The 15,000-nt window shown below is 43.8% G+C and overlaps 1 protein-coding gene across 2 annotated transcripts in view; it reads right to left on the bottom strand.

Moving 5' to 3' along the window:
• LOC134469429 (runt-related transcription factor 2-like) overlaps window positions 1–15,000 on the bottom strand; it is an 88,497-nt gene that overhangs the window by 72,174 nt on the left and 1,323 nt on the right. The window lies entirely within an intron of this gene.

Here is a 15,000-nt window from a genome sequence, read left to right as displayed (position 1 = left end):
GTCTGGCGTCTGTGGAAGAGCGATCGTCTGAATCCCCGAGGGAAGCATCTATTTTATTGGAAATTGTCGTGCTTCAAGAATGATACGTTTTGCGGTTTCTGCGTTATGACATTCCGCTGCAATCTTTTTGGCATTCTCAGAATTGGACCAAATTACACTCAGGCATTTTTTTGTCTATAGTGCTATCAAGATGTCTGACAGTCGAAAAGAGCTTCACTTATCTCAGAGAGGATGAAGATGATAGCTGATCGCAAACTAAACATGTAGTATTTCAAAAAAAGTGGCTTATCATTTCATTGTTATTGGGAGACAACAGGTTTCTGATGATAGGCAGCAAACGAAGTAAACATACAAGTAAATATAAAAAGGGGTTTACTAATTCATTCTCATTGGGAACAAAATGAAGAAACGTCTCTCACTTTTACATGTTGGCAGTAACAAAATCAGAAGGCATGAATATGAAAAATGATTGGAGAAATCTAAAATGTCAAACCCTACTTTCGAAAGTACAGTGGCATGAAACTTCTACACAGTAAAAAATCCAGTGTCCAGTGGCCAACCGGTAGGGCACTAGCCTGCTATGTGGCTGATTACAGCCCGAGGTCCTTTGCCGACCCCTCCCCGTCTCTCTCCCAATTCGCTTCCTGTCCACCTCTCACACTGTCCTATCAAATAAAGTCGAAAAAGTTTTTTTAAAAGTCTTGAAAAAAATCCAGTGTTACTGTAATTCAACACCTAGAGAGTACTCTGGGACCAAATACACTCTACAAGATTCTAAAACGACACTTTGAATAAGCGTAATTTTTTTTACAGTGTATGCTTTTTTATGTCAGCGATTACTAAGAGCTTAATGAGGCGTGGTTAGACCATAAACTCATTATCTCTCATTATGTTTAGTATTGTGAAGAAGATGTGTCTTCTGGCTGTTTGGTCTGCGGAACTTGCTATTTCATTATGATTTTTTATTTTTCATTTCACAGTGGACCATTATTCATTGCAGACAGAGCATAGAATTTGCATTACACTCACTGCCAAGTTTATTTTTTTTTTATTACAGTAGTGACATTTAGCTGCAAAATTATTGCATTGTTCTGCTGCTGTGCTGTATTCCAACTTCTGTGTGTGTGTGTGTGTGTGTGTGTGTGTGTGTGTGTGTGTGTGTGTGTGTGCGTGTGCGTGTGTGTGTGTGTGTGTGTGTGTGTGTGTGTGTGTATGTGTGTGTGTGTGTGTGTGTGTGTGCGTGCGTGCGTGTGTGTGTGCATGTGCATGTACTGCATATCTGTGTGTGTGTGTGCATGTGCATGTACTGCATATCTGTGTGTGTGTGTGCATGTGCATGTACTGCATATCTGTGTGTGTGTGTGCATGTGTCTGTGAGTCCGTGTGTACAGTAGAGTGTGTGTGTGTGTGTGTGTGTATGTGTGTGTGTGTGTGTGTGTGTGTGTGTGTGTGTATGTGTGTGTGTTTGTGCACGCGCACGCGTGTGTGTGTTTAAAATAACCCCCTCCTGAGGGTGCTTGTATTTACCGGCTCACCTGAAATAGCTAGCGTAGAGGGCCCGGGGCTGGCAATGCCACACAGGTCAATCAATTACGCGGGTGACGCTGTTAGTTTATAGCCCCACACAAGGATGGATTACTGCAAGGGCCTACCGGGCCCAGGCCCAGGGGCCCAAGAGTCCAGAGGGCCCTGAAGCCCAATCCTCTAAATTTCCATTCTCATGTTGTGTAAAATCACACTTTTAGCAACTCTATTTTCACATATTTTCAGGGGAAAAACACCTGAATGCCCAACAATATAGGGTCTCTAACATCTGGAGGGGGCCCTTTCTTGTTGTCCGGCCCAGGGGCCCATGGAATCATGATCCGTCCCTGGCCCCACACTGCTACAGTCACAGCCACAGCCACAGCCAAGGCTGAACTGGATCCAAAAAAACACCCGGGCATGTTTGGCTTTCTAAACTGGCCTCTCACATATGCCGTTTTCATCCTGCTTGACAGTCCACCGACTGTAAATACAGATTAGATTAGATTTAGATTAGTTTCAACTTCATTAGATTCACTTTCATATAGAAGATGGACCAATGGACCGCCCCCAGTAACACTGTGGGTCAATCCCTAAGAGAAAACAACAACAACAACAACAACAACAACAACAACAACAAAACAAACAAACAAAGACAACAGTATATCGGCCACTTTGAACTGTTGGCCCACCAGGAAAATGCCCTGACAGCCAGCCCTGGCCAGAGCCACCAATCCTGCAGAGGCCCCCTCTCTCTGGCACTCTACCAACAACTGCCCCTTGCAGTGGCGTGCACATTTTGACAAGGACGGGGGGCATGTGCAGCTTCTGGCTGCCTTAGGCTATGGAGGCTATATTACTTTGTATATCGGGGCATTTATATGATTTAGATCATCAAGCATTTCTAGAGGATCATGTAAACATGGCCCACAGTACATTGTGAAAAGAGTACCTCAAAAAAAAATGTTTTTGTTCAGAAGGTCAAAGGGCCAGGTGCTTTAGCACCAAGTCATCCCTGTCTGTGTATGTCTGTGGCCCCTTCCCCTCACCCTGACGCACATACGTACACACGCACGCACACACGCACGCACACACGCACGCACACACGCACGCACACACACACGCACACACACACACACACACGCACACACACACACACACACACACATACATGCACACCCCTCAGGACAGACATCCCCCCACCCCTAGGAGGGGAAGTGAGAAGTGAGAGGCCCATGTGAGGTGAGGTCGCAACAGGTCGCCTTGGAAAAGCTGAGAACCACTATAAATTATGGACAGACAGAGAGGCAGCTAGACAGACACACATACTGGCAGGTAGACAGACAGACAGACAGACAGACAGGCAGACAGGCAGACAGACAGACAGACAGACAGACAGACAGATAGATAGATAGATAGATAGATAGATAGATAGATAGATAGATAGATAGATAGATAGATAGATAGATAGATAGATAGATAGATAGATAGATAGATAGATAGATAGATAGATAGATAGATAGATAGATAGATAGATAGATAGATAGATAGATAGATAGATAGATAGATAGATAGATTAGAGGCCGGCTTGTGGGTGGATGAAAAACGAGAATGTTAGCGACAGCCAGCAACTGCACGTAATTTAGGGGGCCAGAGACGAGCTCCAGCAGCCATTTGGGATGTTTATTTGTGGTGGCTGTAGCCGAATCCCATTCCACCTGACTCCACTCCCATCTTCTCCCGCTAATACGGGCATTGGAAATTAGCTTTTGGCTATAAATGCTATGATGCTTGCTGTTTGGTTGTTATGCAACCTACATGTTATGTATCTGTCCCTATCAAAATATTCAGGTGGTAATGGTCAGGGTAATGGGGGGTGATGGTGGGAATGGGGAAGAAGGAGAGGATTACTCCCTTTTAAAGGAACAGACCACCCTTTTTTGATTTTCACATATTTGCAGTATTTCCCCGCATTATTCATGAATGTGCCTATCATTTTCTTCTCAGTGTTTTCAGTACTTAGATTTATAGGATCAGAATTATTAGCATAGCTTAGCATAATCACTGGAAGTAACTGGTATCTTTAGCATCAAGCCACAAGTGATCACTGGACGGAATTAAATTGCTGTTTTACACTCTGGTGAATTTTACATTCATTTTAAAGTGGTTTATAAATACATTTGATGATGTTTTATTTTGTACCATAGACTTGCATTACTATGCCTAATTTGGCTATACTGTTAAACGGGGCAATGCAAACACATAGACAAAAAAGATATGCACATTCATGAATAATTATTGGAGATACTGCAAATATGTGAAAATCAAAAAAGGGTGGTCTGTTCCTTTAAGGTGAATGGAATGATCAACGTACATGTAATGTAAAGTAAAGTACACTTCTTAAGTGGTGACTAGGGTTTACAATAAAGGAGTGTTGAAGGTCTCTCCCGCTCCCCTGTCTCTACTCCCTGCCCCATGTAACTCACAACCAACATCATGCACAATATTGGCCCCACTATACTGCCCCACAAAGGCAAAATGTAGTAATTGAGAAAAACGTCTCTGTATTAGGTTGGATATTGTAGTGACTGCAAATTTGACATACGGTAGCAGTATCTCTGAAACGGCACACACATTTCTACCGTAAGTCTTTGTGAGAAGATAAAGGAGGTGTTATGAGGACCATGTTCAGTCTAAACTCAGTTTTGACAAAACATGTAGTTTCTGCACTTTGTCTTTGTAGGGCAGACCTCACAACCAACATCATGCACATCAACACAGCTCCACTATAGGGCGATGACAGCTCTACAGTATGAAGACTAGCAGAGGAGATTCTAGGAACAGATGGGGCCCCAAGCAAAAATGCCAAAGAATGAACATTTGAACCAAAATCGCCACTACTGTAGTAAAGTGTGGGCTGTTATTCACTATCAAGGGGCTTGGGGGCCCCAAGCGGCTGCCTGCCTTGCCTGGTGGCAAGATGCGCCTCTGAAGACTAGGCCCCCGGGCCCAGAGCCCTCCCAGTGGCGGAACAATTGCACACCGGGCCCCTGGGCAAAACACTGATAGGGCCCCTCATACAGCCTGCCAAGGTCACAATAGGGCCCCCACTATCAATACAGGAGGGCCCTGGGCCCAGGGGCAAATGCCCTGCTCCCCCCTCCTATAGCTCCGCCCCTGAGGCCCCCCGGCCGCTGACATGTAGAGGATCCACCACAGGTGACACACAGGTGAACTTTACCCACTAACTGGTAACGTACAGACAGAGCATGCAAGTGTAAATAAACGTCTGCTGTCTATTCTCACCACAACGTCCTTTTCTCGGCTAGTTGGACGGTCCGACGGAAACCGGTTTGTATTTGGTTTGCCTGAGGGTTTGGGCACGATGTTGACGTCTTTCTCTTGTACCTAGCATTTCTAACTCATTTAGCATCCTTTGTACAAGTAAATGTTCAGTTGATAATTAGTTCCTTATTTACAAAGTGTATATATAAGTCTTTTTAGGGACCCTTATTCTACAGTGCTATCTCTGTTACCATTAATTTTCTCTTATACGATTATTCTGCCATACATGATGTACAGAAGACTTACTTTAGTATATTTTCAGCAATAAATAAATACATGATGTGTTTTGTTCTATTCTATTCTATTCTATTCTATTATATTCTATTCTATTCTATTATATTCTATTCTGTTCTATTCTATTCTATTGCTTATGAGATTCATCATATTTAGAAAGCAAAGGACATTATTTTATCGGGTTATGAAACAAGTGTTTCTGCTAATGTGCGCAAATGTTTATAGTGTAATTATAAATGACAGTTCAATACAGACTGTTTAGCCATACAGACGATGATTCTCTTGCCATGAGAAATAGTCAGTGAGAAAATGGATCTTGTTTAATTGTTGCATAGAATCTGCTCATTTTTCTTCCCAAAGAAGCACAGCATTGGTGTTTCAACAAAGGCAGACAAGTTGTTTTATGTTCAAAACCAAAGCTTTTGGTGAACAATACAGTGTCAGAGATGAAGTACAATTTGATTACCCGCCTTTTAAGCTTATGATTGCAACAGTATTGTTAATATGCCATTTTCCTATGATGTTCATATTTTTTAATATTCCCATAATGTCTTGTCCTGTTATTCATTTCTGACTTCCAGAATGATCCTCAGAAGTTTTAGTTCCCATTCCAGTGAAGAGACAAACAATATGCACGAGAAAGGGCTCAGTCTTACACTGTTCATCAGTGACATATTAAACAAGGGAGAACAAGGGACCGAGAAACATTTAGATACAGTATTTGTCACAACAAAATGTCTGGTATTCCTATTTCCCAAAATCGTTTTCTTTTTGAAGTGCGTTTGGTCGCTGTAAGCATCGTCTGACGCCTGTAAACTGCTGTGCGACATTTAAAACAGAACCGGGGACAATTTTAATGCGTTTCACTCTGAGAAAAGCCATTAAAAGTCCCTTTCACAAGCATATTTTCTGACTACTTTTACATACCAAAAAAAAATGAACATAACAAAAGAAAGGGCCACCCATTTAAATCAGCTTCAAGTAGACCAAAATTGAAAGAAGCCTATATTCGTGATCCTCACACGGACAAAATCTACAAACAGTTCCCATGCTGTTTGAGGACGGAAGGAATGTGAATTTAAAGTCGTGTGTGTCATCTGAAGTCCCATCTCTGTGTTCCTGTTGTTGTTGTCTTTCTTTTCTTTTCTTTTCTTTTCTATTCTATTCTTTTTTTTTTTTTTGAAACATCAAGCACAACACATTCCAGACGTGGATGCCAGGGTGATGAAGGCTAGAGCTGGGGACGGCTGTGGTTTCCTGACTAAAATGAGGATGCAAGTCTACCTCATTGATTCCCAAACTGGAGGCTGGGGCCCCCTAAGGGGGACTTGGGAGGTACTGCACAGACAGCAAGGACTTTTACAGTAATATAAAAACATTCAAAACATTGGTCATGGCAATATTGGCTGCCATGATCATACATGTATTAATTTTTAATATTTTTTTTGTAATAATATTGATGGAAAAGCGTACATATCTGCAGATCATGATAATATTCTTAGGTGAAAAAGAGGCACCCAGCAGAAAAAGTTTGGGAACCATTGGCTTACCCTAACTTAAACATTACGGCTTTCAAAATCACAGAGCGAGAAGCAGTGTGCAGTGTCAGAGTCCACTAACAAACCCTCTGTCGCTCCCTCGCTTGGTTTCACTAGAACATTTACAAAGACGCCTAAACAAACTTTTCTGGTCATTCTTTTCCCCACCCACACACACACAATTTTAAATTGAGGACTGACTTTGCCAAGACCAGTTCTCATATACTGGACTTTTTTTTCTTACTGTACTTGCATCGTATAAGCCATGGGTGGGGAACCTTTTTCATTCGAGGGGGCCATTTCAAATTCATCCTAGGGCCGTAAAAAAGTCCTCCGAGGGCTGTACTATGAACACAAACCAGGATTTCCCCTTGCACTTTAGACCTATATTGAGGATACCCACCTTTGACACAGACCCCACCTTCTCTAGGTCCCCTGAATATAAGTTATATATTGCAAATGTATTTTCTAAGATTCCAAAATCATATTTAGTAGTCATATTTCATATGAAGCTGCATAACATTAAAACTATTTCGGGGGCCGCATAAAACGGCCTCAAGGGCCTTCAAGACATAAATTCCCCACCCCTGATATAGGCTCTTTACATTTACATTGAAATGCCTTCGATAAAGTGAAGGGAGGACAACCCTAACCACTAGCAATGATAATAAAAAAAGAGTACAAATGAAATGACGTTGCTGCCAATAATGTTCCCAATATGTATATACGCCTAGTCTGACTTGCAAAGTCGAAGGAGTAACTGCCTCTCTTTCAATGGTGATCACCCGATGATGAGTGTCGTTGGTTTTTTCGTGTTACGGACACCATTGTCCTCCTTTTTACTTCATGAACGCCTCTCTTTTCTGTTGTGATCGTAAACAACAATTATGAATTTTGTGAAGAGTCACTTATTGGACAATCCCCCTGAGGAAACCGTCACACTAACCCTAACCCCAAACACAAAAGCCCCTTACTGCTTTAAACAAAAAAACAACAACAAAACAAAACAAAAACGTCGCTGTCACCCTTATGACGACGCATGCTTTTTTCCCCCTCCCTTTGTTCGTCCTTTGGGAGCGTCCGAAATATGATTTCTTTTGTTGCGAGTCTTTTACGTGTGGGGGGGGGCCTGAGTGTTGTGAGGAAGTGCAGCGACAGCTTCTATTGTGTCCGTGACTCTTTCTTGACGCCGAGCAGTGTTACCAGATTGGGCGGGTGCCCGCCCAATTGGTCTACTTGGGATGACCGTCTGCGGGTAAAAATGGGAAAAATTGGCCATTTGGCGTTTTTTTTTTCAATGTAATTTGTTGAATTTGGGCGGGATTTATCGCGATTTGGCAGTTTTTGAGAGGCTTTTGGGCGGGATTTGGTTAGACACATCTGGCAACACTGGTGGAAGTGCTGCGACAGCGGCTATTGTGTCCGCGACTCTTTCTTGACGCCGAGCTGCCATTGTTGTGTGAGGTCGTACGAACTTGCTGCTGGGGCCCCGGAGTGTGTCTGAGGTATAAAAGCGGAGAGGGAAAAAACACCAGCGAGCGAGGGCCGCAGGCGAAGAGAGGGTAAAGGGGACAAGACAAGAGAGAGGGGCAGAGGACGAACAATGGCCACGCCGTGCATGGCAGATGGACCGCGTTTGATCGTGCCGCTCTCTCTCTCTCTCTCTGTCTCTCTCTCTCTCTCTCTCTCTCTCTCTCTCTCTCTAACTCTCCTGTGTCACACTCACGCGGTATAGCTCAAAGGTGCAAGGCGATCTCCCTGTCGCCAAATCATCCCCTCACCCACACATACTATTTTTTTTTCAACACCCCCACCAGCCCACACCCCTGCTTCCCTCGTTCTTTCCCTATTCTTAATCTGCTCCCTGCGCCTTGTCACCAAGCCGATCAAATTTCTGTTTCAGACGGGGGGCACACACACACACACACACACTCACACACTACCTGCGTGGGCGACCCAGGGATCACGGTAGAGGATAAGTGACTACACTCCTCTCATGGCTGACTCAGAGCCGCATGATGTCCTCAGGAGGGGACTCAGGTGAGAGGTGAGCATTTAACACCCGCTACTAACGCCACTGCTGCTGGGCTGTGCTGGGCTGGGTACGGGATGCGTGGGCAGGGTAACCTGAGCATTCACTTCTCATGCTGCTGCTGCTGCTGCTCTATCATGATCCACAGAGAGAGAGAGAAAGACAGACAGAGAGAGAGGGAGGGAGAGAGAGAGAGAGAGAGAGAGAGAGAGAGAGAGAGAGAGAGAGAGAGAGAGAGAGAGAGAGAGAGAGAGAGAGAGAGAGAGAGAGACCGTAATGTTCTTAATTGACCGTAATGTTCTGTTACCCCCTTTTATGTTATCTAAGCTGTAAGCAACACTGTTACCAATAGGCATGCCAATAAAGCATATTTGAATTGAATTGAAAGAGAGAGAGAGAGAGAGAGAGAGAGAGAGAGAGAGAGAGAGAGAGAGAGAGAGAGAGAGAGAGAGAGAGAGAGAGAGAGAGAGAGAGAGAGATGCAGTAGTCTCTCCAGGACACACCTGTGCAATCGTTTCACTCATTCACTCTGAATCCTCTACTGTTGCTGTTGCTACTATGGCTGTCGTCAATGTTCCCTCTCTTTTGCCTGATTCCTATAGGTGTCAGCTTGCCAGTCCATTGAGCGTATTCTCATTCGTCACTCAGGTATCCTCTCTGCTGTGTCATGCGTAAGTGCATTAATCAAATTGGCAGTTCCCGTTTGTTATGCTAGACGCCCAGGACTCGCCCATCGCAAGAGATGAAAGGCTTCATCCGCACGCCAGATATCTACCCCAGCCGTCTCGACATAGTGTAGCTACCTGGATCCAGAGGCGGAGCTGTAGGAATGGGCAAGCAGGGCATTTGCCCATGGGCCCAGGCCCCTCCTGAGTTGATGATAAATACCAGCTGCCTCAGACTTCCAAGTTAGTTTAAATCCTTATTGTAAGGATTGTGTTGTGTGTGGTCCCTATTTTGACCTTGACAGCTGTATGGGGGTGGGGGCCCTATCAGTGTTTTGGCCTGGGACCCTCTGTGCAATTGTTCTGGCCCTGCCTGGATCCGTATCCGTATGCCACATACCTGAGAGGGAGAACACAAGACTGACGAAACACCTTATTGCAGCTCCGGTGCCAACATAAGCAAAATTAAGTGATTAGCAGCACGCAACAAGGTTGCTGCGGTGCCTAAGCAGGCTGTGCTACACTGTGTGAAGTGAAGACAGCCAGCAAATTAATTAAGTCGCAGTCGCGCCAAGTTGAGGACGTCCAGAACGTTTTGTTATTCCTTCAGTTCCACTTACAATGGACGAAAGTTGGGCGTGTAAAGAAGAAACGGAAAAAGAAACACGCGACGTAGTTCATTTGCATTTTGTTTACTCTGCAACTGTATGAAGCGAAGCTTTGCTGTAAGCCTCCCTCATGAATCCCCTCTTAATGCTAAAAGCGCAAAAATGCCAAGAGATGCCATTGGAAATTATATGCTTCTATGTCCCACGCTGTGCGAGAGATAATGTGCAAATACACAAAAGAGGGTCTCTGTTTCCTGTCAAAACACCAGACTGATATCTTAATTGGTGCAGTGTGAGGCAATGTAATTTAATAAGCGTGTTATAAGCTCATGAAATGGATAATAGCTCCACATTGTCTTAAAAGCTTTCCAGTCTTGAGCACTTGGCATTAAAGTCCCCAATTATTGTGGCATAATTCATTTCTGCCTTTCTAAGCATTAAGCTATACACGCTTTTTCTCCTCACTGGAAAAAAGGCTTGGCTGATTTACCACAATCCAGTGTTTTCTTTGAAAACAAGATTTATTTATTTTTTTCTTCTCCTGAAGAGAAATTGCTGATTATGCATTCAAAGTGGGTTGGCAAAAGAAAGATCATCTGTGTAATTTTACTTTTTAAATTTCACAATGTGTAAGTAAACAACGCACTCCAGGGAGATTACATGCATTGGTGGGATATATTGCCCAACCGAGCCACCGCATACAGTAGTAGCGTACAGTATGCAAAGCTTTAAATAATGGCATGTACCCAAAAAATGAAAGAAAGAAATAACGTAACAGTTTAATAGGTGGCCTTGGGGCTATTAGTGTAATACCTTAATTGGACCTCTGGCATTGGGGAAAGCCGCAAAGACGGAGCAGCCGAGGAGCCCCCCTCTTCTGTGGAATGTACACGCAGTTCTCAACATTCTCGTGGCAACAAAAAAAAAGAGATCCTACGTTATCACAAACAGCAAGGCAAGCCCCCCACCCCCCACCCCTGCCCTCCTTAACACCTCCGAGGCATTTTTAGCATTCGCTCAAAGAGGTGCTGAAAACAAAAATCACCTATACCGCAAATGTCATCATGACAAGGAGAGCAGACGTTGCTCAAGTCTACAGTAAGGGTACTTTACTACTTACAGCCCTGTTAACCTCTAGGGGACCCACTGGAGGTGCGTACACACCGTGCACTGACAACCCGACTGGGGGATTCAGAAGAACAATCCTGACATTCTTCACAACCTCAACGTATTTACTGCCACAATCAGCCCTGCCTCACAGCACACACTGCACAACACAACACACCAACTGCACATGCAGGTATAGACACACAATGAAAAATCACATCAGGATTATTGGACACAACTGTTCTAGGGTGGACGTGAATTCTTCATTTCTTGTACACTGTACCTCCAAATAATGAGCTATTTTAGACTAAATATCTCATGAAGAATGATTTTGTCACCATTTTAATTTAATCTCTACAGGGTGAGGGAAACTGAAATATAGTTTTTAGTTTTTCTGTAGAAATTGCCTCAAACCCCGAGTTCAGAAATCTCAAAACACAGTTACTATAATTCATCAGCATTACAGTGCCATGGATTCAGATACATCAATTGAGAGATTTAAAAGTAGCAACTGAGTCCAAGAGTCTTTCCCCCTCCCTGTCTCTTTTGTGGCCCAGAGTTTTATTGATGAGAGGAGTGTCCTAAGTTTCTCTCTGCGGCCCAAGAGAAATAGTGGAACCGGGTTGAAAGGGGACATTGAGGACGTTTAATATCCTCCCTGGAACTCAGAAGTAGTTACATACAATAGCTTAATGCATAAAACCCCATCCTACTGTGAATGTATGGTTTGGTATACCAGAAAAAAAAAAAACGTTTTGGATGAAAACTTTCAAAGGTTTTAAATGTCAGTCTTACCCGTCAGTTATCACAGAATCTAATTTGCTCTAATTGAATTTCACACATAGTCACATTTAAAATATATATATTTTTGTGCTTGTGCGTGTGTGGGTCCCGCCTTCTCAATTGTAGCGAAGGATAATTGCTACCATGACTTAATTACCAATACCGTTCGCAACAAAGTGTGCCCCGAAGACATGAGGCGGGTGTGCGAATGCCACACATGTGGAGAATTAGCCCACTCCCACTCCCACTTGCCACTAACAGACATCACAAAAATGTTTTCTAGATAATTAAATCCAAATTCTCACACATGAAAATGGCTGGAGGGATTTTTTAACATTGATGTGTCATTTCATTTCGTGTGCGGCGTTAAAACACACACACACACCTATCACTCTTTGAAAAAAACACGAAAAAAAATCTTAATATTTTTGCAGTGTAACTTCCAAGTTAAATTCTCTGACGACACCCTCTCACAATCATAGTTCAGTTGAAAATAGCGCTTTACAAATAAAAAAAGGGACAAAAAAAAGATGATAATGATTTTTTTTTTTTAAAGATAAATGAGTTTCTGACTTTGATCCCTTTAATCTTGTAGGGGCCGAGCCATAGATCACTCGTCAGCTGCCGACAACCGCCACCCTCGACATCCTCCTCTCCCTGTCACACACACCCCTCACTGACACAAAGCACCTGACACGTTACACACACCGACACAACGACTTTACAAATCACACACACACACACGCACACGCAGACGCAGACGCACGCACACACGCACATGCACACGCACACGCACACACACACACACACTGCCCTTTTGGACACCTCGTCCCAACATCAGACACGGTCTTGTCATGGTCTTTCTTGACCCTTTGCACAGACCCTTTCCAGGCTTTGCTACCGCTCCCATCCTCCCCCACGGTCCCACTCTTGCTCTCCCTTTATCAGGCATAGCAATTCAATTTCGTTCAAAACTATACTTCAACACTTTGATACAGGAACACAGGAGAGAGACACATGGCAAAAGCAGTTTATAGTCGTTGCTATAACAACTCTGACAGATCCCTTAATCCTTCCAATGGACAGCCGCGTTGAAGAGATTAAAAAAAAAAAAAAACAGAAAGCACTCAGACAAAGACGGAGGAGAGGAGCCGGTAACATCGCCTTTGGATACACACATGATGAAAGACAGGGAGAGAGACTGAAGAAAAGAGAGAGAGAGAGACGGAGGAGGAGGAGGAGGAGAAGAAGAGAAATCCGAGGAGAGAAGTCGAAGTCGGGGGCCACAACTAGTAGCTTCTCTCATGGGGCTCTTCCTACATCTCCAGCTCCAGACTGGGGGGGTCAGAGGTTAACATGGTAATAGGGGGGCTGCTGATTGCTGGAAGTGCTCCTCTTATTCGTCACGTCGCCGGGCCTCGCCTCGCCGGGGAGAGTGCCACTGCTAACACGTGTGTTCGTTGTTGTTGGTGTGGACAGGACAAGACGACGGGGCACACAGAGACCGAACTACTAAGCACACAGCTGTGTTTGTACAGCGGACGGACGCGACGACTTATTCTAAATCCAATTTAGAACCTTTTAAAAACACACACGCACACGGAACATATGCACACACACACACACACACACACACACACACACACACACACACACACACACACACACACACACACACACACACACACACACACACACACACACACACACACACACACACACACACACACAGAACACATACACACGGAACACATGGAACACACACACACACACACACGGAACACATGCGCACACACACACAAACACACACACACACACACACACACACACACACACACACACACACACACACACACACACACACACACACACACACACACACACACACACACACACACACACACACACACAATCTATACAGTATGTATAGCTGGAAGTCTGGTGAAGTTTGTCGACCTGGAAATTCAGTGGTGATGTCACATGGAATAATTTAGCAGTAAAAATCACCAATTCACAGCAAAGTGAAAGCTAAATTTTAAAAGGCCCAAATGCCAATTGAAACTGTACTAATAGTAACTATCAAACAACATCTCTGCTAAATTATTTCTGCACAGTTTCTGTACTTGTGATCTGAACTTGAACTGCATTCCTTGAGTCTGTCCATGTTCTTTGTCACTCTGTTACACACACAGTCACTTACAGTAGCTGTTCAGTCTGCAGACATCATTCTCAATCTGTCATAATGAATCTGTCTTTTGTAACAATCTGGTTCTCTTCGAGGTGTATGATGTAGAATAAAATGAACTCTTACAGCTGTAATTGCAACACTAGTACATGCGCTTATATAGTGTATACAGTACATCAGCTACTCCACCGTACCTAATCAAGTTGATACACTTTAAAAGTCCCTCTACTTTTACTTTATATGCCTAAGGGTTTCAGGATGGCAGTTTGATGAAATTAACACACACTGTTTATCTGTCCCGGTGTAGTCCTGTCCTCTGTTCTTTTTTTTTTTCAATGAATGTAATGACCCTGCTGAAGTGGCTGAGAATTCTGCAAATCGGATTGAGAGTTTACTTAAAAAACACACATGTACTGTATCTGACACAAAATCTGTCCAGTGAGAAAACACGATTGCTTGCGAAAAAAAAATAGAAAGGAAATAAAAAAGCCATACCAAATCCTCTCAAACAAAACTCCTTAAACCTAACCCAAACCCTCCCTCTCAGTTTGTTCCTCGTCTCTGTTGCACTAAGTGGCAGTTCGGTCACTGGAAGAGAAAAAAAAACAACCTAAAAACCAATGTGGCGACCTCAGTACAGCCAGCGTACAGCAGATGACCCAGTAAGGCCCCCTAACCCACAGCATTAAAATTCCCACTGATAAACCAAGAACCAGAGACCACCAGCCACTGCTACGTACTGTATTCTCCCTCTCCCCCCTTTCTTTTGCATTTACCCATCCTTCTGTCTGCCCGTCCATCTGCCAATCTCCAGTCCCACCACCATCACCACTAACCAGCGACCACCCACCCCTGTATAGCCCCCCTTTTCCTCCCCACTTTCCTCTCCATTCATTCATTCATTCATTCATTTATCCATCCATCAATCCATCCATCCATCCATCCATCCATCCATCCATCCATCCATCCATCCATCCAT

The sequence above is a fragment of the Engraulis encrasicolus genome, chromosome 18, assembly GCF_034702125.1.
Source record: "Engraulis encrasicolus isolate BLACKSEA-1 chromosome 18, IST_EnEncr_1.0, whole genome shotgun sequence".
Taxonomy (NCBI): Eukaryota; Metazoa; Chordata; class Actinopteri; order Clupeiformes; family Engraulidae; genus Engraulis; species Engraulis encrasicolus.
The sequence above is the reverse complement of the archived record's forward strand: the minus strand, read 5'-3'. Positions and strand labels throughout refer to the sequence as shown.